Here is a 26,500-nt window from a genome sequence, read left to right as displayed (position 1 = left end):
ATGTTTTTAGCTTACTTTTGAAGATATTGAGCCAGCTTGACTCGCTAATGTCTGCAAAACAATAAAGTTATATATAATATTTTAGCTAGTTCTGTTACACTCAACAGAACTAGCTAAAATATTATATATAACTGTATTGTTTTTAGTATAACGAGTAGCAGGAAGGAAATGTGTAAATCCTTAGGAACTAACAAGCAAAAAGCAAAGATAGAAACAAAGTTAGTTTGAGATTTATTTTGCGACTGTGGGAAGGTCCTGACCTGCAAGTATAGTACTGTATGTTTCTTTAAAGTTCCACAACAAACATTTTAATGATTGGAAACTATTACAGCACCATTGAGCAACATTGATAGAGCTAATGAAGTTGTAACCAACACAGAAACAGGGAAGTTTATGTGTTTGACGTCGTTGCGTCTCTGCGCTGAGCATCGGAAAAGGAAAAGAGATGTCTCCGCCTCGCTGCCGGCAGCCCGAGCCAAAACACCCAGATGCTTGTTTAATGCTGCGCTGGCGCACAGTGGGCTGTAAATTGAACATGGAAGTATAATTCTAGGTGTCTGTTTGTTGTGTTCAAACACCGGTGAACCTTCTGCCTGTGTGGCTTCATCAAACGCTCCCCACCTTCAGAGAGGATTTTTAATTCCTCCCTCCTGTGGCTGACGCAATTGTTCCCATAGAGGATGAGGCAGGTTACGTTTTTTCATATGGTGCTGTCCTCTGTGCTGTGTCTGTCGGGACCGTGCTACAAACTCTATTTAGTTAATGTGTACCTTCACCATTAGCACTGCGTCAAAGTAGGTTTGCAGTCGAGTTGCTAGGTAACACAACGCCTCCTAAGACTCTGCTGTTATTTCTGAAAACTACGTCAGGTTTTTCACTCCTCCAAGAATAAACGCTGTGCTCACAAGCCGCTTTGTGAGACTGATGAGCTGAGGAATCTTGCCAAAATAAAGCTAACATTTCATCATATCTCATTTGTTTAGCAGAAGAACTTTTGTAAATCCTAAAACATGCTAAAGAATGTCTGTCTAGAAAATCCACTGTAGATGTCAGATGATTAATGGAAATGAAGCTGCACAAATGGAGCAGTGGAAAAGCAGTATCACTTCTGTTGGAAAAAAACAAAATGACACATGCACCGTAATTGTTGCACAGAGTGACGTGAATGACGCGTGTGATGTGAGCGCCGTAGGTAGAGTCCAAACAAATTCCTGAGTGCCTTTTTACCTCAAGAGCATAAAAGCACCAAAGCCCACTGTGTCCCGCTGGAGTAATTGTCTCAGCGGGGGGTCAACTTGACACGGCAGTCTTCTCCTTTCTGCAGATCACCGAGCGTTCTTTCTTTCCTTTTTTAACCCACCTAACTAATCATTTTGAAAAATGAAAAGAAAATGACTGCGTTTACAGATTTATTTTTTGTCGCAGTTTCTAAGCACACCATAGCCCTTTGCACTTAAAGGTGAAAAAGCAGCAGGGCATCTACTCTTGGTAATAGCAGTGAGGCAGCGCGAGCAAATGAAAGTCCAGTTGGGCCCTCAAAGGGAAGAGAGAGGAGCTGGTATTGCACTCAGGGATTTAGTTGAAAGCTGCGCTCTAAAATGCAGCTTATTTGTTCAATAAAAAAAAGTTTGAATTAATTTCCTTTTTGTTTTTGCACTTTGTTGTATTTTAGCAGTATACTGAAAGCAACAGACATTTCATTTGAATTAATCTCTCTTTAATTATCGTAAAATGTTACTTATTTTGGCAAGATTCCTCAGCTTATCCGATGCAATATTCAACAAGTGCTCCTCATATCATGCAGCGCTGCTCGAGTCCCTGCACTGTATGAAATATGAGCTTTGTGATAAGAAGCCAAACACTTGAGATCTTTAGTTCCTGAACTAAAATACTTCTTACGGAGACCAGTCTCTGGGACCATTTCCACTTATAGTGTGAAGAAGGTCATTGTAGTTTGTGTTAGGTTATGATAATGCAGCTAACACACAGTATGTGCTGATAATAACATTCAGTTTTAAATACGGACACATCAGAAATAAACAGGACAACAATGGATTTAACCACTTCTGCTCTCATATTATTCCACTACAAGTCGCTGGCATTACACAGGTGCATCCGGCTCTATTGCTGTCACCATGGAAACGACCCCCCTCTGGCCTAGTTTAGTTAGCCTGCCCTTCCAAGCACATCAACATGAGTGCAGTTCATACAGTGCTGCGCAGAGAGCACACACACCTGCTCACACATTATGATTTACATTCTGCTGCGATAAACCTGAGCAGGGCAGAATACATGATCTCTTCAGACATCACGTAGTCATGATAATATCTACTTATCGCCTAGTGGGCGAAAGATCTCGTACCACAAGGTTATTCAGACATATGATGTACATGAAGGTCAGTAAAGCTTTATTTATCGAGCGCATTTTAATGCAACTGCAATGAAGAAGGCTTTACATTATAGAAAATAGAAATTAATAAATAAAGAAGAATTGTTTTTATTCTATTATTTATTTCATTCAGTTTTATGGTCACGTTAGAATAATAGGTTCATAAGCTCCATTACTTTATCTCCAAAATGTGGAAGAAGATCGGTAGATTGGTACGAACATTATACATTTATTAAACCACGATTACAGATTTTTTGAAACCCTCGAAATGACAGAATTCTACCATCAGTTTGTGCGGCACTGAATGGCTCTTCATGAGTTTTTTTGGCCCCGCGTGATGCTTCAGACGTGTATGAATAACAATCATGTTACTTCAGGCGGCTGTATGAGTGGATGGGTGAACCATTGTGGGGAAACGACAGAGAATGAGATGGGAATCAGCCATCCTTAGTCAAGATGGAGCCCACTCTCAAATGGCGGTCTGCCAACCAAGCGCACAGTTATCTCTCTTGCTCCGGCAGTTGCACAGCAGACCAGACACATGTCGACATCCATCATGATCTTATGTGACCTAAACTGGTCTACTCCATGAACAATGATTATATAGAGTGAGTAGTACACATGTAGTGACACTATAAACATTGTTGGAGCGAGCCTCGGCCTGTATGTCAGCACGTACGCACCACACGGGAATGTTTACTGAGAAATTGATGCAATAGTTTGTTGCAAAAAACGATTTGAAAGAAACCATTAGGCTTCTATTGCCGTGGATTCTCAAACTGCAACTCATTTAAATCAAGACGAGGATGTATGTATCATCCACTGACAACATCTTTCAAGCACCAAATGTATATTAATCCATAGTCGGCAATCAATGTTCTCAGTTATGCTTGTGATTGCATTTCTTACAAAAGGTGTTTACAATGTGAAATGTGTTGTGTGCAAACATAATGCGGCTGAGTGGAAGTGTAGCTCTTGGTGGCAGGTTGTTTTCGGACCAAACGTAATACACGTGAATAAGACGCTTTATAAGAACTCGATTGGCCTGAAGAGCTGTAGTCATTTACAGAAACTAAATGAGCTGCATCTCATCTCCAAAGTTACTCTCCTCACTGACAGCGAGTCACCCCCAAAGCACCTTGACACAGGGAGTAAACAAGCCTGCCTCTGTTCGTCAGGGTAATCTTGTTTGCTCAGAGGGCAAAGTCTTGTGCAGGACAGCAGCACGCTGCCACAGGAATAAAGCCCCGCGCTGGAGATATTGTGATCCCTGTTTTCATGCCTTTTATAGGAGACGGCCTTGCAACTGGGCATGTGTGCACACAAATGTGCGTGACGTCACTGGAGAGGAAGGGTAACCCGCGAAGCTGCACAGAAACTGTGGGAGGCACAAGTAACACTGCATACGTGGAAGAACAACATATACACAGGATCTGATAGCTCTGTTGTTAAGATGTAAAATAGCCTTTAGCTGGAATATACGATTATACACAGTGTGTGCGCATTTCTCCAATTACTTACACTTTTGTTAAAACTACCCCCTGTCTGTTGTCATTTGAAACGAGCCTCCACATGTGGGGAGCTTAGCTTTCAAAGTGATCTCTGGGGTTCATAATTACTCTCCCAGTGAGCAGCCATCAAAAGCAGAAGGAGAGGATTGCCTTTGTGTCACAACGGAATAACTCCTCCACCAATGCAGCTGCCACAGACTGTGCATTTTTACCCAGGTGCAGCATGTCTCTGCCCAAGACTTGATGCACACTCTGTAGGGCGAAGAACGGCGCGCGGCGTGTTGTGCTGGTGGGGGAAGAACGACACTTCTGGGTGTCAGCAAAGGGTGAACGGGAGGAAGATCTCAAGGAATGAGGAGAAACATATCAACAGGATACAGAGTCTTGGTGTCAGACGTCTTATTTCACAACATTATATTCCTCACCGCCTGCTTAACTTCAGTTTTTCACTGGGTTTTTTTGTTACAATTTCAAGTGTAAGGGGTAGGAAGACGCGGCGAAATAGCCGTTACATTTAGCTTGTTATGATGCGTGGAGACATACTGTACACAGGCAGTGTAGTTTGAGCTTTAAATATCTTCACAGTTTGACCAGTGGAAGCGTCTCGGAGCAGATGGTGAGCCTGGTGGAGACCTATGCACATAGAGAGGATGTCGATGTACAGTGGAGCACGGCCGTCGTTAGGCATGCTGGGGAAACGGTTGCTAAGCACTTTAGTAAACACATGAATGCTATGTAAAGACACAAAGCATACTAAAAAAATACATAAAATAATTGAGCAATACACACTTATGAAATATGTCTTAGCTTTAATAAAGGTTCAGATGAGTTTCTTCTGCGGCTGGTAGCTCATTATAAGTCGCTCCCCAAAGTCTGTTACGGCTGACAGGATTTTACAACTCTGGGAATTTATCACACTATTTTATCTGCTCAGTTTAAGCATCGCAGCCTCAGCCATCAAACTAAAGGCTGGTGTAAAGCACACATGGTACGAAGCAAATTCTGGTGTTTTAAATCACATCACGCTCAGTGTGGAAAGTGGTGCACGTGTTGTCCACATCATTTATACATCCGGATCCGTCTGACATATCTGGGCTTTGCTTTCTGCCTCGCTGCCTGTCAGAGGAGAAACACTCTTTTAATTGGCAGGTTAAACTCTTCAAGGTCAGCTTGCTCTACAGCTCACCCTCTCAGGGTAGATTACTGTGGTAATATCTCTTCTGTCGAGTGTCTGCCATCCCCCCTCGACTGCTTCTCAGTCTACACTCAGATTTAAAGATTGTGTCCTTCACTCCTCATCATGTCGTTACACAAGCTACTGCACAGGTTTTTGAGCATGGAGATTGGGCTGTACGTTTCATTTGCCATATCTGGGAGAAAAATCATTCCTGCTCCCGATATCAGTGGGTCGGCAAGGGGGGTGGGAAGGTGGTAAATGTGCAAACATGCAACTGGGGTCCAATTCTTCACAAGGTTTGCAAGTAGATCCCATTCAAATAATCTGTGTTTAAAATCAGTAAACAATAGAAACTGGTTGGAATAAAAGTAAATCTACTGAAGGAGTGTCGGCTTCACGCGTGGATGATTGAGGGCTATAGTCCTATGCATCCAGGGAGATGCAACAGAGTGACCAAGAGGTGGATAAATACCTTCAGACGGAGAGATATTGTTATTATGAGTCCCAGTTTTGTGTGGCAAAAAGTGGTAAAAAAGTGATGAGCAGAAGGATTGGAGGAGAAAATGTGAAAAAAACACAGCAGGAAACGGGAACTGTGTTCTATGAAGCCTCACAAAAGAACTTGTGCAGATGGCTGCTGAGAGCCACAAAGGCAAAGACTGAGTTGCTAGCGACTGATATCAGGATGACATGCTCATTGTGTGCCGATCATGCTATTTGTTATGCATGCATATTTAGCAGCTCATTTCAAATGGTGACGCATCATCGATTTGTGCACAAGATTGTATTGGGACTTGCTGTCAAGACAGCCTGCACTCTGTGTGGGATTCACATGTGAGAACAGCTGGAAAGTGTGAAAGCAGCCCAATAGAAGCCAATATACAACTAATGTATTGCGTTATTAGGAAACATGGAAATGGCCGGCACATATAATCAAGCACAGCATGTTCCTGTGGTTTGAAACTAAAATTCAAGTACACATTAAAAAAAACGCTGCACTTAGCTGAGTTTTATTATGTAAAAGTGGCATAGAAATATAGCCTAAACTACTTCTATATCATAATGCTGGGTATAATTTTAACGTATATTTTAAGGCAAATGTCTATGGGCAATCAAATCACACACTCCCACAATGCATTTCACATTTGAATGTGTCTAGTGCTATTTTTATTTACCTTTTCACTTTCCATCCTAATTTTTACATTCTGATGAGGCACGACAGGTGCATTGAAATATGAATGAGTGCGCTGTCTGCAAATACTTTTCCTTTATGATCCTGCCAAGTAGAGGGAGCAGCCATTCATCTGTGCATCAGTTGGCAGGTGAATACACTTTTCACAGTATGAGGCGGAGACCGAAGGGCACTCTTCAACAGTCTTTCAACATTCACTGAACTTCAGAGCGGTGTTTATAGTCTCATCTCCTCCTGTGCTGGCAGATTCATTAGTAGTCGAGGGATGCTGATTGATTTTGGTTCAACATGGATATCCATGGTCCCCAGAGGATGATTCGGACTGTTTGACATAACTTCAGACTGCAGCAAGTACATCAAATAATGCTGTCCTTTGGTATTTATTAGTTTCTGACTCTGGGAATGTGGAAAAAACTGTAGAATTCCCCCCCAACTCCTGCTTCTCTGAACTCTTGATACCTAAACGTAATATTGTAAACAGTTTGGAGCCCCTGTGAACGCCTCTGATTTAGGGAACTTACTGAACCCTAGCACACCGACCAACAACAAGGTTATATTTGCTGTGGTTATTCATAGTCCCAAGATGATGATCCATTCTGGTTTTGGCATCTATCTGAGCCTTCGTTTTGTCCTGGCATCGGGTCATAGTTCACCAACACCTGACAGTCGTGGCCGTTAATAGGTATCTTGAAAGCAAACGCCCACATTTCCATAGTCTACAGAGGATGAGTCATGATTTTGGTGACCTTCTGACCTTTCTTACACCAATATCAGACTTACTTCACTTCCATGATCCATGTTATTGTCCCTGACAGTTGAATTGTGCTCAAGCTATACCACCTGACATTTCAAATCCCAAAGATATTGTTTTTTCAAAGCCATAAAACCGAAAACTTGCAAACAAATAACTGATTAATTGAATTAATTCCAGCCTAAATCAGTCGAGCTTAACCCCGTTTAAAACACTTTATTGCGTATTATCGGCCTTGTAAAAGAAATGTGAAGCAGAGACAGTGAGATAGCACCCGGACCCCCACGTTCCACCACCAGGCTGTACTGGAAATCTTCCCACCCCTCCACAGCAGGCAGCATCTGTTGGGAGGAGATCCCCAGCTGCTCTCTGTCCTGGGTTTCCATCACATGGCTGCTCTCCACTGGCAGCTCTCTGAATATGGCCAATTGTTTGTGAAAACAGTCCATCGATAATGGATATCTGCCACCCCACCACTGACATGCACAGATTACTGAGCTGATGGAACAACATGGGCACGAGATGTAGGCTTCTTCATCTGTCTCTGGATACAGCAGTTTGAGCCCATTGTGCCCTGTGGTTGTGGATACAAAGAAGACTGGACTCCTACCACTAATCTTTACTTTGACTTATTTAAAGTACTGCAAATCTAGTATAACTCAGTCTCTCTTTAACGTAATACTTAGTCAGAAGTTCTGTCCCCTATATGTGTCTCTGAATCTCCTTTTTCAGTTGATTCTAGCCGTCAGTGTGGCAGGCGCCGGCCGGGCCTGTTAATCTCATCCGTAACATATATAAAGGGACTCATCCTTCTTTACGAGCATGAACTGGGAGACTCTCTTTACACTCTCACCTCTTAAACGCTGTTATTCAACCTTTTCCCAAATGTTTGCTAAGGCTGTCCTTTCCCACTTAAATTGATTTATATTACACATTCATATATATATATATATATATATATATATATATATATATATATATATATATATATATTCATAATACAAACCATTATACTTAGTAAAACCTACTACAATTATGTACTAATAAAACCTATTACAGAACACATTTGATTATATCCCATAATGAAACAAACACTTATTAAATCCGCCGCAACACTGTGATTACTCAGAGACGTGTTTTCTTTGTCTGTACCTGCAGTTTATTCCTTTAAGCTTAGTTTTCAAACAGACATTTTCACGATATTCAGCAAAGAAGAAAGTCCCATGAGGTGACGACTATTGGTAAGACAAAACAAAGAGGAAGATGTTTCTTCTGAGGAACCCCTGGAAGTATCTCAGGGACACCTGGAGCTTACTGTGAGAACTAGATTACTGTGCAAACATGGCCTTTCTCTATATGTCCGTCTCCTCCACATCGGCGTGACTTGCCGGTGAGTGCGGAGGAAGCATTTAGAGAGACACTGCAGCAGGCGTCGTCGAGCTACAGGTGAGCCTCTGCTCCTTTTTTACCAGTCGAAACACAAAGCCTCTATTTTTTAATGGAATTCTTTATGTCTACGATGGCAACGTCTCTACACAATCCACTTTGGATGAAAATAAAACAGCATGTGTTCTGCTTAATTGCACATTTTTGCTGGTTTGATGAAAGCTTCTTTGACTGGAACACAAAGCCAAAGTGTCCTGTAAACTCACAAAGAGGCTGACACTGTGAATATATGAATAGAAAAGTCTGCTTTAACCCTTGAGGACAATACCGCCGCTGCTCGGTGGACTCGTTTAGAGATGCCCACTGTTTTAAACGCTGCGTACGGCAAAACCGGCGAGCTGTCAGCTATGCAGATTACTCTCGACGGGTCCAATACGTTTCATAACATCTTATTGATTTTTACCTTATCTCAGAGGGAAATAGAATCGCAAGCTGATTGCGCAATACATCCACCTGTCATCGTACGAGCCGTGTTATCAGGAGAAGAAGCAAAAACAGATGAATCACTTGTCGACTGGGATTTTGATGGCAACTGCTTCTCATGCTGAATACTAAGTACGGAGGAAGACTTGGGGCTTTGTTGTTTCCAAACAGCACATGACTCATTAATATTGATATGGAAATGTGTTGGAAGTCACATGTGCAGTGTGTACTTGTCCTCTTCATCTTCTGCTTTAATGGCCAATTGGTTGTATTAATGAGGGATTTTTAAGTAATAGTAAAAAGAAAATGTAAATCACAAACTTTCTCATCATTGGACACATTTTTCATAAGTCATACAGCACAGAATTATAGAAAAGACCTACAATCATAGACTACTATGTCAAATTAGAGATTTGAAATGTGGGATAAAGGTTAGTTTGCCATCCTATCGGTCTTAAATAGCATCTACTATGCGTATCCTATCACATCAAAGCTATGGGAGCAGTGATTATCCAAAATAAAGCTGAAATAATACGCAAATTATTGATTATTCTATGGCCAGAAGATAAATCGGCAACGTATTAAACCGATGTATTGCCTTTTTTATTTTATTTTCTAAAGCGACAATGCACAAAAATGTCTGTTGTGACTTCTCAGGTGTGAATCTTTGTTGATCTGACAAAACGAGACACGAGTCCACATGAGTGCACACATGGGTTCAACTTCCAGCGTGGCAGAGCGTAGGCTTTATTCATGCTGACTTTGGCATATGGGTTTTGATATCACCTGGTTGTTTCATTTCATTCCATGTTAAAGTCTGCATTCATCCGCCAGTGCTGGTTCAGGCAGGGTTCAGTGGCTCTGCACTGAGGCGTTGTGAGTGATTCTGGCCTTGTTAAATCCTATTTTGTTTTGTGAGTGTGGAGCTCAGCCTCCTCCAGGCCTGTGAAGGTGGAGGACGAAGCCGGCATGCCGACTGGGGAGCAGTCCAATCTTTCATCCTTATTGCCCGTGACATATCCAAAGTGGGCGAGTGCCGTCCACGGAGAGACAGAGGAAGGGAGAGAGAGGGAGAAAAAAGTGAGAAGCATGCGGCTCAGATGGACCGGGAGGAGTGCATCTCTACTTCCTTCTTCTGTAGTCCCGGCCAGGGCCCCAATTTTCTTTGCTTAAACAATGCAATTGTCCAGCGTTCACCAGTGCAGACGAGGTTAAACTAAGAGTGCCTTACTCCGCCTTCAGGCTTGTTACTTTAGCCAGAGAATAAACGCAGGTTTGAAGCTCGCAAACAGAGAAGACAGAGTGTGTTAGTGTCTGACTTACTCCATGACACTGACTAAATAAAGATGTTACCCCCATCTTCCACCATAGCGTCTACAAGTTTCTATTGAGAGCTGAGTTTTCCTGGGGATGTCCAGCGACTTGTCTTATCTGTTGAAACCATCTGTCGTTTTCACATATGAATCACAAACTTAATAATATAGTTGATATCGATTTGTGTTGTAGATTTAGTTTTCGCTGCGATTACTTGCGGGGAAATCATGATTTGTGCGAGGTCCCTGTACAATACTAGTCAACAAGTGTTTGTGTGTCCTCATGAATCAAGTGTTTTAATTCCAATCACTAACGAGTGCTTCTGCCGTGAGTCTGAAGTGACTGCGAGATCTGTCGTGTGATGGAGGGCCGTGAAGGGCACTGTCAAGGTGACTTCTGCGGGTGGGATCCTTAGAAAGGATGGGTGGGACTTCAGAGAGCGTACGTGACTGGGAAACCTTCACGAGACAGAGATTTACCCCCCACCCCCTGCCCTTCTTCTGCTGCTTTCATTGTCACGGTTGAGATTAAGATCTCTTGTCGTAATTATTTCTCTGCGAGGCGGCCTAATTCTGCCAAGTCGATAGCATCGCACCTGTCGGGTATCTGGCAGCGGCTCGTCGTGTCCTCTACACGTTCCAGTGGGCCGCAGGTGGAAGGTAATGGTTAGGTTATGCGATACATGTATGTTGATCGACTGGCTTCTGGAGAGCTGCCAGTCCACCCGCTTCCCTCCAGGAATTGCAGAAAGTAGAAAAGCGACCATCCCTAGGTGTCCGGGGGTTTTTAACACCTGATGTACAATAAGGGCAGCGATCATCCTCCACATACGGCTGGCTGCCATTCAAAAATGAAGCAGGAGGAACTACCACAAAGGTTTTTGCCTGAATTACTGAATTACTTCCGACACTAAGATGTGTTGGGGAGTGGGATCATTACTTTGGTAGAGCAACTCAACTGTGGGTGTTCAGATAAGGGGGACGTTGCCTTCATTATAGAGCCTGAATGATTCAAAGGAAATGAAAAGAGGAAGAATGGCAGAATTTAAAGAGAATGACGTTAATGAATATCCTTTAATTGTAGAGAAATGGCAGGGAATTAATCACACTAGTAGTTAATAATGTATTTCAGTGAGGCTGCCATACCTGGCTGAGAATGTAGGTCTGTGTTAGAGCATGATGTGGTTCGTATGTGGTGTGTAGAAGAGTCCACAGCCACATGTCACCGTGCATTTGTGTTTGCACGGATGCTTGTGCAGAACGCAGGTTAGGTTTATCTTCCTGCTGCAGCTCATGGACGTATCGAACTGATGCAGCTTAATGTTGGGTGACTGTCCCACTGCACAGTTTTAGAAATGAATGCATTTAAAGTAACAAAACCCCCCCCAAGCTGTAGTGGCATCAAGATGCATATAGTGCAGAGCTGTACGGGTATTTGAATGCATGGTTGGTATTTAACTACCATGCTGGTCGTTGCTTGTTCTTGATCATAGTTTAGACTTTACATGTGCAGGGAATAAGAGGTGACAGTTCTGCGTGTGAGTCGTTGTTGGCGTGTTTATATGTCAGTTTGAGCAGAAGAGAAGTGCTGTCCAATGGTGGATCGTGACTTTCCTGCCTGTGTGGGAGCTGCTGCTACGCCCACGCATCTCTCTCTCTCTCTCTGTCTCTCTTTCTCCAAATCCACCGGTCTTTAACCTCGGTTCATTTCTCACTTAACCACAAGTCTACTCCGAGGCACAACTTCCCCTCCATAAAAAGATTGTGCAAGTTAGCCGTGTGATTGATCCCTCGTGGAAGTTCCACTTCAGAAAAGCTCATTTCTGTAACGCGTTCAACCATAAAGCGCACACTGTAGTGTTCTCTGCTGCTATGCTAACTCCAGTCACACAGGTGGTTTTACATGTGTGTGGTAAGAATCACCTGCATCATACAGAAATATCCCATTTTTATATTGAACATAAAGCATGTGCTGCCCTCTCAGGTCTTCAATGCATATGCTGCAACCGATGATAGCCGCACACAAGGTGGTGCTTACCGAGGACTAAACTAATTCTGATATTTCCCTCTCGCTAACCTTTGAGGCTCTGTGTGGCTGGGCAGTAACGGGGTTGCAAAGGTAATTTAATTACCAGACCCTCCACGGGCAAGGGTAATTACTGCTCTCTAAATCCCCACTAATCCCCCTTCTGAGTCGCCTACACAGACTCGGCCCGGGGCGCTCTAACAGGCAGCGCTGACTCCTTGATCCCGTCCCAGACAGGGGCCCTCCATAAAAAAACAACACACACACTGTTCCTGTCAGCACAAAGGTGCTCATCGGTGGCTCGATTGGCGTTAGGATGTGTACTCTCCATACGGCGTGTGCCTCGGCGTCTCTTTCAGTGCAAAGGGCTCCAGTCCATCAGTCCCAATGAATTCCTTTCACGTTGCTCTTTCCTCATCATGTGTCTGAGTCGAGGAGACTCTCAGGTCAAAAAGGTCCACTCGTCTCTCCATAAGAATGTCGTAATTATCTCTGCTACGATGAATCAGACGTGACCTCTGTGAGCAGCAGCGCCCGGCGACTGGAGCTAGAAGAGAAGCAGAGGAGATAAAAGCTTGCTAACAGAGTTACCCACACACCCTGTGCTCGGTTTATGTTCAGATGAAACAAACAGATAAATAAGTTCTCTTATGGATACGGCTGGAAGCAACTGTTTGCTGACATGTTCCCCGTCTCTATATCAATGATTGGTTTGCCCTTTTTTTTGTTTGTCAGATTCATGTTTCGCAAAGGTTGCAGGTTATTCCGAAACGATACTTGTTGTGATTTTTTAAATATGCTCAAAACGTCTTTCAAATCCTTTTTCCTGCAAGAAATAAGCAAATTATTGAGTTGACAATGATTTTCCGATATCAAGACGCAGTGATTTCTTTTAACAGTTGCTCTAAATGTCAGTTGTCAGAGTGTCATTTAGCACACCAGCGAGATGTTCCTGGCATCAGATGCACAACATGATCATTTCACTTGACAAGATAATGATAATAAAAGTAATTCAAATATGAATGAAAGTGATTGGAGAACAATAGCCGTCTGGAAGTTTGGAAATCAATCAAAAGCACTATCTGAAGATATGCTAATTGTGGCGTACTGGCTTCAAAACCACAATTTAAGTTACATTATAACCCACTGGAGTTATTAGCAGTTTAAAAATGTAAAAGTCTGGGGTAAACAAGCCGCTGCTCTGTCTTCCTCTGCCCCGCTCGTAACCTCAGATGCCGGCCAAACATCTGTGTGACACCAGTGGCATTGGCAAGTGTTAGAGACCCGAGCAGGTGTGTGTGTGTGTGTGTGTGTGTGTGTGTGCGTGGGAGTGTGTGTGTACAGTATTTGCAGCATGCATGTGAGCGAGAGAAACCGTGCGGTGGTGAAAGGAGCACCTGTGTGTATTGAAAAGAGTTCTTTGAATAGCTCCATATTTGAACAGCCACTTCACCACCGATAAAGCTGTAAGTGATTCGTGACAGCTTCCTGCCTGCAGGAGAGAGAAGAGGGAGAGAGGGAGAGAGAGAGAGGGAGAGAGACAAAGAGAGAGAGAGGGAGAGAGAGAGATTGGGCTACTATCCTACATTTAGAAAGTGCATTTATCTGTCTGAAATAATTAGCAGGGGATATGCTCGGTGGGCCAAAGTAATACAACTTGAATGGAATAAAGGAGCAAAAAGTAAGATACCACAAAGAGGCAGCAACATATCAACAGTGGTGACAGTATTTTCAGTGTTTTCGCAGCCAGTGTACCAGAGCGACACGTGAAAAAGGATCGACATGAAAGAATCTCTCGTCATACAGTATCAGCGGGTGTTCCCATCTTTTGCCTCAGGCTGAAATCTACATGCTTAATTTACCATTTAGTGTTTAAATGCACTCAATGGGCCTCATGCAGCGACGTTGTATCAGAGAATAAACAAGAGAAGTAAACCTTGCTTTCCATGCACGCTGCAGGTGCACGCACGGTCAGCAGAATACCCTCTGTCCCTTTGCACACAGACGCAATATACAACTAACATAAAGATGCAACATAAAGGACACGTCAGAGGCAGTCCATGAGCACAAAGACAAAAGACGTAAATGTTTCTGATTGACATCGTTGTCCACGTGTAGAATAATAAGCAAAGTTAAGAGTCGGCTTCACTTCCTCTCTCTTGTGCTTGTATGAGTACAGTTATTTTCAGTGTCCAAAGGTGACCATTCAAATGCTCCTGACATTTGGAAATTGTCCTTCTTGTTCGCCCAGCTCCTTTTATTTCCTCTAAATGCCATTTCACCCTTTTCTTCCTCCTTCACCCCGTTGAACCCTCTTCTTCCCGTCTCCTTTCTTGTTCCATCTTCACCACCGACGGGGCTCCGCCTTCCAAAGATTTGCTTTTGTTAGCTTTTCTGTTCTTGTGCCTCGTCCATTTCTTTTGAAAGTTGTTGTTGCGAGCAGGGGCATAATGGAGTTTCTTCTTCCGTGGGCGCAACAGCAGATACTGTACTCAGAAGGGGTTGACTTTTCTTAAGATGAAAAAAGGCTTTAAAAGCTTTAAGGGCTGGAGCACCGTTTTAAAACTGCTTTCTGGTCATTATGTTCAGTTTCATCGTTTGCTTCTCCATCAATGGCGACTCGTATTGTTGGTCTTGACGTTGAAGCTTATCTGCTTTACATTTCTCACAGAAGTCATGCGTCACTCAAACGCTGACCCCTTTCTTTTCTTCAACGTTTATAAAGCAAACCTTCCGGTTCTTCTTTTTAAACTGTCAACCCCAGTGGTATCTCGCACGTATTCTCCGAGATAACCAGAGGTACAATATAAAGTCAGAGTTGAATGGATTCTGAACACAATATGCGCCATCACTCTCAAGGTGGAAATATTCTCTCCAGCAGAAGGTTCTAGAAAGTATAAGTCTTCTTCTCTCTGTCTTTTAATGTAGCTGTTTTAACACACACAGATAAGTGCTGCACCTTCAGAGCTCAGTGACGTCCACAGACTTCCTCTGGTGTTTACTCTCTTTCTCAGAGAAGTTGTTCGGGCACAACTATTATCCATCTTCCAGCCCGTTTACATTTGCAAGGGAGATAAGCTGAGAGGTGTTGGAGCTGTGCAATTTTCAGCCTCTAGCTGTGATAGCGGATGGCCTGTGCAGTGCTGCGATGTGTGTTTGGGAAACTTTGTTGGGATACACAACAGATATTCTCCACGGCAGACTGGCCTGCTCCGCTCAGCGTGGTTGCACTTATTTCCGTGCTCATTAGGGTTGAACTATAACACTGCTGGGCCACGAATCTGCACCGGCCACATCACCTAACCCTGTGATCGATACCCCCGCGGCCACACAGCACAAGACACACACACACACACACACACACAGCCAGTGAACCCAGGCTTATGTGCAGAGGAGCAAGCTGTGCAGAGTCCAGGCAGGGTGTTAGTTGGTAATCATTAACACAGACTCCCTGTTTGCTTTGCCTCTGTCCCGGCTGTGTGTGTGTGTGTGTGTGTGTGTGTGTGTGTGTGTGTGTGTGTTGTCAACAGTGCCTTGTGTCTCACCGCGCTTTATAATCCTGTGCACTTTATTTACACGCTGGCTCTCTCCATAGACAGACACATGTGCACATACAGTACACACACACACGTTTAACATCTGTTCACGCTTCACGGCCACATATCTGACAGTTGCTGCAGACGTCCTGAAGCTCTCGCAGCTCACAAATGAGTCTAGAATTAAGCCGTAGACAAAACAAGCAAACACTTCAAAGGTAAATTCAAGGTTTTTCTGAGGAGACGACTGATTTGATGTGAGGTGACTCCGCAAGGAAATGAGTTTTGTGGCTGGACGGGCAGACAGGAAGCACAGCGAGGACAAACACACCAGCAGGGTGTTGCAGAACTCTTACTCATAAATTCTAATTCAAACACATAAAAATGGTCAAGTTTAATATTGCAGGCCGCATTCATCTCAGGTTTCATCATCCCACCACCAGCCAAGTATCATGTCGGACATGTTCTTGAGTAAATCTGCCTCCTCACTTATCCAATCAATAATGATTTACTGCAGGCATTATAGATACACACCTGGTCTACACTACCAAAAGGACACAAGCTCAAAGTGTGCTATTACAAATACATACATAGGTGTACTTAACAAACGCATGTACGTCACACCATCCCACTTCGAAAACAACCAAACTATCCTTTTAATGGATAAGTTTGGAGCATGGCTTCTGGCCAATGGCAGTAGACCAAAGTGCTTCTGCATCCCATAAAGCGCCATGAATCATCTTCACCGCCATCAAGTCAAGTGTCCATTCGAGTGGTCAAATGAGACTCGACTGTTTGCCCGTACACCTTTGCCTTTGCATCTGCTGCCCCCTCCCTGGGAGATCCGTGTGCCACATCTGGTCGGGCTGAGAGTCTGAGGGGACGCCAGGCAGCTCCTTGAGGCAGAGCATTAGCATACACTTACTCTGGGAATGCCCTTGACTATCCGTCTGAAGAATGAGACGTGAGCAGCATCACATTTACTGAGGAGAGACAGGGAATAGGTGGAGTGAGACAGAAAGATGGGGGGAGAGGATGGAGAGGAGAGAATAAAGAAGGAGTCAGAACTTTATTCATATACAGTATCAATGCCTCATTACCATAATGCATCATGATGAGCTTTGTCTTATTCCAAGAGAAGATGAGAGAGAAGATATTGCCTGAAATGCTCCACAAGTTTGTTGATTTGTTGTTTGTTGTGTGTGGAAATGCTCGTCTAATAGTACCTTCAATGGGTATTTGTTTCCACGGAGTAGGTGGGTGGGGAAAACGTCAGAAAATAGTGAGCTGAGAGATAAGGGGAGGTGTGCATTGTGTCTGACAGGGAGGGAGAGGAGGAGAGAAGTTGGGGGAGGGGGCTGGAGTAGGTGGGCGGGAAGAGAGAAGGCGAGTGTCACGGACAGAGAGAGAGAGAGAGAGGGAAAGAATAGTGAGCTGCTCGCTTGCCGGAGCTGTTGACTGGGTGTTCGAGTGTGTGATCGTGAGTGCTTCTTGAGCCGTTGTGTGAAGAAAAAAAAAGAAGGGACATTTTGAGCCTTTTTGTTTTTCTTTCTTCTTAAAGTGCCACATCGAGCTCCCTCAGCGAAAGCAGAACTTGACTGAACCCCTTCCGGGGATTGTTAAGAGGACCCAGGGAAGACAGCGTGCTGCCAGGTAAGAGACAAACACACACACACACACACACACAAGAGGATCGCAGTGTAGTTTTGTGCTAACGTGGTTATACATTGAAATGGCTGTTTGTGTCGCTGCTTTGAAATGTCATGTCTGGGTTGAAATGGAGAGCACACGCTGGTTTTTGATGTGTGCACATGTGTGTGTGTGTGTGTGTGAGCATGTCAGCATCCACGGCTCGTAGGACACTGAAATGTAATTGTGACTGGAGGAGTCATCATGGAGCAGGAGGTGGACGATGATGAGGAGGAGGAGGAGGCGTAGTGTGTTTTTGACTGCAGTTCATCCAGCATGGCAGATGTCGGGGCATGTCACATTTACAATGACAGGGATTACTGAGAAGGAAAAAACACATTTCCAAGATCACATTCAATTTTGAGAAACAGGACAGAGAGGAAAGACTCTTCTGTTGTTGTTTTGCAACAGTTTGTGGCGGATTTGACAATAAAGTCACACGTTTTATAGTAAACCGGTCTCAATATTGTTTCGTGAGCAATCCAATGTGTGTGTGTGTCTACATTTGTGAGTGGCACCTGGCTACAGCTGATGGGATCCGTGGCATCAGTGTCAGGCTGGGATAAGCAGACTCCCACGGAGGGTTAGAGCTCCAGATCAACGGCTGCTCCTCGGGCTCAGCGTGGCAGCAGTGTAGCCAGCCGCTGTATAAAGAGTACAATAGCGTTGCTTCCCAACCAAAAGGCTTTCTTTGCCATTTAATGAGAAGTTCCACTGTAATTGAATCACTGCACTGCTGTTTGTCATTTCCTCTTTGTCATTCCTTATCTCTCTACTCTCATTATCCCAGATTCAACTGAAATGAACTAGACCATCTCTCTTCTTTCCAATCCTTCCCTCCATTCATGCACGCTGACGTACAGTACGACTACTAAACCAGGACGGACCCCGGGCTGAACAAACGCTTCTCTGTTCCTAATAACATTTGCACTTTGATTTGTTCTTCTTCTCTCATTTAGAAACATGAAAGAGGTGAACGTTGGTAGATTGTGGGGCTTCAAAAAGCCCCTGTCTATTTGATTCCATTGTCTTGAAAGCCATGAAAGACAACACGCGACTCAATCTTTTCAAACGCAAAACTAATTCAGTTGGATTTCAGTTCCCTTTTGACTTCATTTTCCCACCACCTTCCAAATCTTTTATTCTCCTACAAGGTCCATTAAACCCTTTTCACACCCACTGCACCTTTTGCTTGAGGGAAAATGGATTTTGTACATCCCATAGTTGACCTGAACAAGCTGCTCACCTTTCACATTGTTGCCATTAGATGTAGGTGTAAACTCTGGAGTCGTCTATGGAAGCACATTTCATTCATTTGTCTTTGAGGACAAATCCCTTTTCTTCTAAAATGTTGCGCCCACTGGCATCGTCATGTGATTCAACCACTACTGTGTGTGTGTGTGTGTGTGTGTGTGTGTGTGTGTGTGTGTGTGTGTGTGTGTGTGTGTGCATCCATGGTGTGTGATGTGTATCCAGCTGTGAGATCTCCCATTGCATAAATAGTTAATGAGCCTCTCCAGCACTGATTGACACGGCCCATTGACACAGTGTTGTTGTCTATCTAACGGCTGTAAAGCCTTGAGTGACACGCAGTGTACCGTACTGTACTATAATTTACCGTGCTTTACCTTACTGTGCCGCACTGTGCCGCACTGTACCGTACTATTATAACACTTAAACACAGCCTGAGTTGGATTTGGATCCAGGCAATACGTTGACCTTCACACAACCTTGCGGGGTTACAGTGGGGGTTTGGTTAGTTATTAAGGGGTGGCGACATTTGAGAGTCATGACATGTCTCGTACGTCTTATAGAAGAGAAAGTGACACATTAAAGTGTGACGGAGGAGCGGGAAATTATACTTTTGACATTAAATTTGTTTTATGTTTGCCAAAGAATAAATGTCTTTCCTGCGTGTTGGCGAGCGTGAGAGTTCTGACCGGATCACTCCATCCACGGACGTTACAGTTTTCCTGCCCAGAGCGGCAGGCAGCTCCTCACGGTCCACTGGATGCAGTCCGCTCTCTCCGTGACTCATTGACTCTGATTGGCTGGCGTTTCTACTCCGGGGAAAGACAGGACAGAGAGCGGTTGGCCTCTCATGAGCAGGGATCAGCCATGAAGTTAGGGCAGAGAGGACAGGGAATGCTTTTGATCGCTGAAAGGCAGCACGTCTCTTTTGTGTCACAAACGCAACCGGCTGCCTGAGACACTCACACAGTTGGACAACAAAAAAAGGATTACTGAGATCATTCTCCTCGAGACGGGCGATATTCCATCTAGCTCCAACCACAGTCATGTTTTATATCCATCTAAGTGATGTATTCAGGCCTCCATCCAGCCCCCCCCCCATCCCTTTCGTAGATCACGCTGTCACATGTGACAGCTCTGAAGCAAACAGGGCGTGGAGCTCCCTCCCTGCTGAGACTCTTGCTTGTTTGCCTCTTACAGACAGACCCGGCTGCTCCACCCAGCCAGCAAATAAATCATATTTTTTAACTCAGTGGGCTAAGCCTCTGTGCTCAGGCCATGCCGCACTGATTCAGAACCATGGACAGCGCTCCTGTTCAGAGGGAGAGAGGTGGACCTGAGCAGAGGAGGGGCAGATTTCAGCACCACCTCTGGTGGACAGCACCATTAGTCCATTAAGTCGAGGATCAGTTTTGTAAAGATTATTCATATGGTGATTAGATAATACAGCGTGCGGACTGACAGGTTTCACATTTTGGTTGCAGAAGGCACTGTAGCTGAGGAGCAGGCACAGCAGTGTTTGAATATGTATTAGCTTTAATCTGTTTGTGTTTACGAACCAACACTGACTGTCAGTTGAGTCCACGGGCAACAGTGCTTGGTACTTAACCAGGTAGCTCGGCGAAATAATTACATCAATTGCCAAGTAAGGTCGAGCTTACCAACAGGATGTGTGCTTCCCTGTCACAGTGCATGCTGTTTATCCCTTGCAGTCAGGGATACTCGTGATGCACTTTCACATACAGTGTTATGCCCTTTTAATACTCTGTACACATGTTAGGAAACAAACTAAACATTATTTATTATTTTTACTTTTGTTTGACGACATTCTCTTTAAAAAAATGAGACTTTCCCAGTGCTGGAAAGATAACGTCCTGGACTTCATTTCATGTTTTGTTCAAGACTAGATTTGTGATGTATCATTAGAAAATGGCTATATTTCTGTAACATTGGAACCACTACTCAATGGGAAAAGAAACACCCCTTTGTGCTCTCCCATTCTAGATTCTGCAGTTGTTCTCAGCTTTACCTTCAAAGCTTTGTCCTGCTCAGCATTAGTGCATCATACACACACTCTCATAGCAACATGCTTAATTTCACACTACAAATCATTGTGATTAAATTGCTTTGGCTGTAATGGGATGTATGAGTCTGTTATGGCTTTGACAATCCATTTTATTGATATTAATGCATGTACATGCGTGCAAAGCATTTTAAAACCAGAGCCCCCAGGATTCAGATTAATTGTATAATTGCATTTGTTGACACAGTAAAACATTTTGAAAATATCTAGAGCTGTGTGTTCTGCAGCTGGTTGCAAGTCGCCAATTGTTTGATCAATGAATTAGACGCATCTTTCATCTCGTGTCTGATAACGGTTAACACAGTAAGAGTGTGCGAAGTCCAATGTGAAAGCGTGTTACTTGTGTAAGGGCTGTTAGATGAAAGCTCACTGTAGTCTGGTCACTGGTGCTGGAGTTCACAGGAAATGTTGGATGTAGCCACTGCGTTACACTAAGAGGAAACTGGAAAGATAAATAGCTGCTTCAGTTCATGCATTTTCCCTCGCGCGCACACACGTCCACACACATATGCAAACACGGGCTCAGCATGACATTGATTTTGTGCCTCGCTGCATGTCCTCCATGTACAGAGGATCTCCAGCCCCCTCCTCCCCGCACACCCACAGAAACAATAAGAGCTGCACAAGTCTCGCCCTGAGGCGTCTGTTATCACCAGTGGACAGCAAACCACCTGTCACTCCTTTCTCTCCAATACACATGCCCCTAATTGAGAAAGCTAATAACTAAGCAGGGTAATTTGTATATGTATGCATTAGCATAATTGAATAGGCATGAGCTAAGTGTTTTTCACTGGTGTGTTAATAACATGGTCTTTTTGTTCGGCTTGTGATGTCATGAATTGGGAGTCATCCATCTGTTCAGTCCTCTTTGCCCCGCTGCTCTTCTTTTCCCTTGTCAACTGTCAGAGCCATGAAACTAAGGTGTGGTCATTTCTTCTCATCAGAGATGTCCTTGGCTGTGTGCTGCCCAGAGCTAATGAACTGGGCACTGTCCCAGCGTGAAAACAGGCGTACGTGTTACGTTAGACAGCTTTCGGACTGCCAGCCACTGCAAGGTAATTGTTTTTGTGTCAAACAGACAGTGCTGGTGAGAGTTCACACGTGTGCTTTTCCCCTTCTGAGCTGACTGGAAGGCAGTCGGCTCCTCTTCAACTCCTCACTCCAACTAAACCCTGTTTCTAGCAGAGGAGCCCTGATGTCGGAGCTCTGATGGCAGGAGGTGTGGCACACGAAGAGAGTCGATGTGAATTGTGCTTAAAGTGAAGGAAGAAGGAAGAATGGTGGCGCTGGGGATGGAGCGAGGATATATTTTCTATCTGGGTGCGCTGCGGCTGTCGTCCTTGTCACTGCGATGTGTAAATCAGTGTGTTGTGTGCTGCGACCTGAGCTGCTTTTTGTCACTACATCTGTGACTCCGCAGAAGGCTGCATATTCACCAGAGACCTCTATTTACAGAGAAGGTAGGGGGCAAAGCTGACAGCCCCAAGAAAGTGCAAATTCTTCACAGCACTCAGGGCACAGCTTACTGGAAGGTAAAAGGAAACTTAAGAATAGCACACCTCAAACATACTAAATTGTTGCATAGCAACAACTTACTGGTCTCCAAGCAAAGCCTTGTTTAGTGTTTGACAGAATGTGAAATTAAGGTAATGGAAAGGGGGAAAAATAAGGATAAGAGAATATAACTATTATTATAAAATGTAGCTGTATCCTGTCTCGGATCATAAATCTGGATTGATGTTCGTCGGCTTCAAAATCAGTGATAAAAAAGTTTTAGCCTTCAATTCTATCGAAGCTTAAATGAACACGGTGCCATCACTTCCTGGATCAGACGGATGATCATCGGAAAAGATCCTGAATTTTGATATAATCAGAGAAAAGTGCAAATTTAGATTATTATAAGACAAGAAAAGCATGCGAGGATGAATTCATAATGAGGTTCATCTTAAAAGAAAGTGTTTGCATGGGGATCCCATTAGCAAGCACTGTATAGACCTTTTATAGTTCATTTGCATAATTCTGTGTCTTTTGTTATATGAATCTGAACACTAAGCAAAGTTATGACAAGGCATAACGTACTGAATGACCAGGCACACAAAGAAATATACCTTTTATATAAAAGTATGTGGAGAGCGCTGACCCTCTCCCACCAGGCGCCTGTTACTCTGTACACGACGTGTCTTTTAACTGACCTTCGTTTTTGGCCGAACGAAAACCAATTTTAGACGTTTGCCACCTCCTCTTGCCTGCTGTTGATCAAAGTCTTTGATTTTCACTGAAACAACAAGGACAAAACACAGACTTTGTGTGTTTACCAGGGTCAGTGGTGTCACCATCGCTTTGTAACCTTCCAGTCAACCCTGGAATTAAAGGATCTATCATGTTAAAAGGCTTTCACAGGAAGGAAAAGCCAGGAGGTTATCTCCAAACTCTGTCCTTTGGTGCATCGACATGCCCTGAAGGAGAGCAGGCTGCGGTAAATGGAGGGTAATCACTGATCTTAGATGTCCACTTGGGAGTATATTATCAGACGGCCCATCGAGGAGGTCCACTATGGGTGAAACAGATCCCATTACAGATGTGTCTAACGGGGCTTACAGTTAATACAGTTAATGCACACCCATCCAAATGAGCGCTGCATTCATGGGCAAAATTGTGATTTCTGTCGTCTTGATTGAGGCGGAGGGAGAAAGACGCCGCGGATACATTCAGAGCTTTTCAAGTTTCTTCCAATTCCTGCTGAGTGCAGAGAAGAAGTACCGAGAGGCAAGTGGGTCATGCAAAGTGCTTCTGTGTGAGCCTTTCCCTGCATTTGTTTGGTGAGGACTTACACAAAAGCCAGGTTTGAAAAGCCTAGTAAAATGCAATCAGAGCCTTTTGCATTTCCTTTGAAAGCCCCCCCCCCCCCCCCCCCCGCCCCCCCCCCTCCTCCTCCTCCCCCTATCCCCATAACATACGCACATTGTGAGGAAGTGGCACCGAAATGAAAGTGAAATGTTAAGGCAGTACAGTATTACTTACTCCATTTCTTTATCTCTTGCTCTTCAACGTCTCCATCCAATTTCACATCACCTTCTCTCAGATCAGATCAGGGGAGAAAGGTGGAGGTGTGTGTTTGTGCGGAGATACAGGCAACGTGTGAGATGACTGTGATTAACGGCAGCTCATGCATTATTCATCCGTCGTCACCTTCACCCACTGCCAAAAGTCGTGACGGAATTGTGTCTGGGGGGGGGGAACAACGACTTGTTCCTGGAAATTTCAAGCCGTACGAACAAAATCCACTCTTCCACGTTTGAGACCAACTTGGTGTGAAATCCAGCGACGTATCGTGTTAAACAGACTCGTATCATGTCTCGCAAGGTTGCACGTTTGTGAAAAAGTTAGGATCCCAGGAAGTGTTTCGGCAGTTGAGGGAGGCTGTATTAACCAGGCGATCATTTTTATATTACTTTATATCTTTCACTTGGTGTAAATCACTCTCTTCCTCTGTCTCTTTTCACCAAACACAGCCCATTCTCTCTCGTTCCCTTTCTGTGCCATAACTGTCAGTATAAATAACCTCTCTGGCTCCTGATATGATAAACCCCCAGGAGAGAGAAATGACCCAGGATGCAGGGAGAGAGGGAGAGAGGGAGAGAGAGAGGGAGAGAGGGAGAGAGAGAGGGAGAGAGGGAGAGAGAGAGAGAGAGAGAGAGAGAGAGAGACCCAGGATGCACAGAGAGAGAGAGAGGTACAGATACAGAGAGAGATACAGAGAGAGAGAGAGATACAGAGAGAGATACAGATACAGAGAGATACAGATACAGAGAGAGAGACAGATACAGAGAGAGAGAGAGAGAGAGAGGAGAGAGAGAGACAGAGAGAGAGATACAGAGAGAGAGGTACAGATACAGAGAGAGAGAGAGAGAGATACAGATACAGAGAGGGAGAGAGAGAGACAGATACAGAGAGAGAGAGAGAGAGAGAGAGAGAGAGAGAGAGAGAGAGACAGAGAGAGAGAGAGAGGTACAGAGAGAGAGAGAGAGGTACAGAGAGAGAGAGAGAGGTACAGATACAGAGAGAGAGAGGGAGAGAGAGAGATACAGATACAGAGAGATATAGATACAGAGAGAGACAGATACAGAGAGAGAGAGAGAGAGAGAGATACAGATACAGAGAGAGATACAGATACAGAGAGAGATACAGATACAGAGAGAGATACAGATACAGAGAGAAAGACAGATACAGAGAGAGAGAGATACAGATACAGAGAGATACAGAGAGAGAGACAGATACAGAGAGAGACAGATACAGAGAGACAGATACAGAGATACAGAGAGAGAGAGATACAGATACAGAGAGAGATACAGATACAGAGAGAGATACAGAGAGAGAGACAGATACAGAGAGAGACAGATACAGAGATACAGAGAGAGAGAGATACAGATACAGAGAGAGATACAGATACAGAGAGAGATACAGAGAGAGAGACAGATACAGAGAGAGAGAGAGATACAGATACAGAGAGAGACAGATACAGAGAGAGAGATACAGATACAGAGAGAGAGACAGAGAGAGAGAGGGAGAGAGAGAGAGAGAGAGATACAGATACAGAGAGAAAGACAGATACAGAGAGATACAGAGAGAGAGAGATACAGAGAGAGACAGACAGATACAGAGAGAGAGACAGATACAGATACAGAGAGAGAGACAGATACAGAGAGAGAGAGAGAGATACAGATACAAAGAGAGAGAGAGAGATACAGAGAGAGAGAGAGAGAGACAGATACAGAGAGAGAGACAGAGAGAGAGAGAGATACAGAGAGAGAGAGATACAGAGAGAGAGAGAGAGAGAGACAGAGAGAGAGAGAGAGAGAGAGAGACAGATACAGAGAGACAGACAGACGTTCACAGAGAGAACGAGCTGCTGGATTAGTGGCTTTAGTTTGACATTCACTGGATACACTGCTAATTTATAGTTTCCACCAATAGTCACTGTTTGGGACTAACATCTCTAGGGAGGGAGAGCAGGGGCCAAGATGAAATGTTTCACTGCTTTTAGAGAATAAATCTCACTAATAATCTGTATTTTGTTGCATTAAACTGCAGCATTTACAAGTAACCTGTTGTTGCCTCCTTTCTATATTCTATTTTAATACAAAGATCCTGATATTTACATTGTTCTTCTCATGTAGTCTCACCCAGTTCATTTAGTGCCGAAACAAAATGTATCTGAAGCTGAAAATGTAAAATGTAATATCTTTGGGTTTTGGATTCTTGCTTGTGAAAAAAACTAATATGTGAAGGTGTCACCTTGAGTTCTGGGAAATAGTGACGAGCATTTGATAGACTGAATGATTACCGGGGGACATTGTCCTTCATCAGGATGTACATGGACACCATAGCTCATACGGATCCCACACACACACACACACACCTTCTCCTCTAGATATCCTTCTCTGGGCGGTGAAGGGTTAACTAGATTATTAATTGTCTTTCATTCAGTCATATGTCCAAAAGGTGTCGGTCCAGTAGAAATTGCTACAAGGATGTAGCATGCTTTACGATGATGATTTATGATTTACGTGTCATTGCGTTCTGCAAAATTGTTTTGCAAACAATCACTGAAAATGTGCACGAATCATAAGTGACAAAAAATGAATACAAGAAAAAAAAAAGAAAAGGTGGAGGAGGTCAGTGTTTACAACGGCGCTGTAATTGGAAACAAAAT

At 43.9% G+C, this 26,500-nt stretch overlaps 1 protein-coding gene across 3 annotated transcripts in view; it reads left to right on the top strand.

The window, feature by feature from the left end:
• Positions 1–26,500, top strand: part of syt1a (synaptotagmin Ia) — a 119,891-nt gene that overhangs the window by 38,772 nt on the left and 54,619 nt on the right. For 2 of the 3 annotated variants that reach the window (XM_029461593.1, XM_029461592.1), the window contains exon 2: positions 17,326–17,417. The gene's annotated coding sequence lies outside the window, so the exon portion shown is untranslated. Of the gene's footprint in view, positions 1–17,144; positions 17,418–26,500 lie in introns of those variants that run through there. The other variant, XM_029461595.1, reaches the window with a different exon arrangement.

The sequence above is a fragment of the Cottoperca gobio genome, chromosome 23, assembly GCF_900634415.1.
Source record: "Cottoperca gobio chromosome 23, fCotGob3.1, whole genome shotgun sequence".
Classification (NCBI taxonomy): domain Eukaryota; kingdom Metazoa; phylum Chordata; class Actinopteri; order Perciformes; family Bovichtidae; genus Cottoperca; species Cottoperca gobio.
Note: the sequence above shows the minus strand (reverse complement) of the source record. Positions and strands in the feature narration are given on the sequence as shown.